Raw genomic sequence first — 2,058 nt, forward strand, 5'->3', positions numbered from 1 at the left:
GCTGAGACTCTTTGTCGTGGTCTTTTATGTAGTTTTGGCTATTACATAATCTCCGGCTACATATTCAAAGGAGTCTCCATAATATTCATTGTTTGCCTAATATGGAAGAAGGATGTCATCGCTCAACAGATAGGGCCCGGCTCAAAAGAGCTTGCGATTGGTTTATTTGGCCTTGACTGGAATATTGTTACGGGCTTAGGAAGTCCTTTAATTGTTCCTAGAGCAACAATTTTCAACATTTTTGTTTGGAAGCCTGCTTTTCAATTACACCAGTCTTCTGATTGCTTATTGGAATAATTTATTCCATGCTAGGAAGTTTCTTCTTATTAGTGTCGGCATGTATGATAGTAATGAGGCTAAATATGATGTTCATAGGATTCTCAATGCAAGAACTTTCAACTTTGATATCTTTAGTTTTTTTTTTGGAGAAAAGTATACATTTATTTGCGTATTGATTTCGAAATATTCATCACAACAATAGAAATTAGAAAATGTCAACCATAGAGATTCAAAATGTAGAAAGATATAAGAAAAATTTGAATCATATAACAAGTAAAAACATGTTTGTGGCTATGGACCGTAGAATTGCCCATATTTAATGCTTTTTCATAATTTGCTGAACTTAATTAACTTCACTCCATCTTGTGGAGATGGATGTGGAAGATAAATGATATCTACGTTTGGATCAAGGAGCTCCCACTTGTATCCTCAGAAGCTACAAGTGAAGGTCCAGGTCCAAGTCCAAGTCTTTGGAACTCTGACCTCCTGAACTGCTACCCTCATGCTTGTAAGTTCTTACCCACCTTTCTCTTCTCTTCTCAAGAAATCTAATTAGTGAAGCTCTCCTTGGGGAGACCGCATATGCTAACTCCTCGGCTTGATACATTGATGTCATCTCTAGTTACAAAAACTACAACAAGTTTTATATGAGCTTATCATTCGCGTTTACATACGGGTTGAGCTTTACAATTCTCCCTTCAATCATCTCACATGTTCTCCTCTTCAATGGAAAGTATTAGCTCATTTGACTCATTTTTCGGTTGTCTGTTTATAAAAATAATCAATATTTACTTTTTAACACTCGCAATTTTACTAGGACACTGATTACAACACGATACCGATACCCTGACACGTCTAATCTTCAAAAAGTATTATACTAGGACAACGCTTATATACATAAATGTATGTGTTGTGTGTTGCGTGCGTTCTGCGTGCTGATAGATGGAGAACGTCGGTTAACTATCCCAACAGTTTTCTAACAACTAACTAACAATTATTAACTCATTAACTGCAACAAAGGAAATTAATGAGACCCCACAACTCTCATCCCCTCCATCCCTGAACGGTTCTCCGAGTTCTTCTTTCAGTTGTAGTAGCAAACCGTCTCCAGGTAAATCTTTTATTCTATATTTGTTAACTCATTTGAGTAACACATTTGTTTTACCTAGCTTGATTCCATCATGCATTGTAATGTATTTGGTGTGAGCTTGACTTTTATTTCTTCTATTTTCTTCTTCTATGTCACATGCATTGCAAATATGATATTCTGAGGATGTTTCCCATAGGAAGTATCATTTCATTCTCATTCGTCTTCTTTTATTTTTTTTTTCATTTTAGAGTACTAATTAAATGTTTGTGTAATTTTGTAGATGACACAGAAGAGGTGGATGATTATCCTATAGAGGAGGTCATTCAAAAAATTCTGATAACATATGACCCAACTCTCTTAACCCTCACATTCAGGACATGGTTTCTAGGGTTGCCATCATGTTTGTGCCTTGCGTTTGTAAACTCACTACTGAGTCACAAAGATAACCCCACACGTGTTTCTCCATTCCTAGCTCAAGTGCTTACTCTTCTGCTTGGGAGGTTTATGGCTGCGACACTTCCTACCACGGAGTTCAAAGTTCCTTTCACCAATTTTAGATGGACTGCAAATCCTGGACCCTTTAATGTAAAAGAACATGTTCTTATTAAAATCTTTGCTAATGTTGGAGATAGTGGAGTTTATGCCACTAATGAAACAACGATCGTCATGGTGATCTTTGCTAATCTTTG

The sequence above is a fragment of the Lotus japonicus genome, chromosome 1 (assembly GCF_012489685.1).
Source record: "Lotus japonicus ecotype B-129 chromosome 1, LjGifu_v1.2".
Classification (NCBI taxonomy): domain Eukaryota; kingdom Viridiplantae; phylum Streptophyta; class Magnoliopsida; order Fabales; family Fabaceae; genus Lotus; species Lotus japonicus.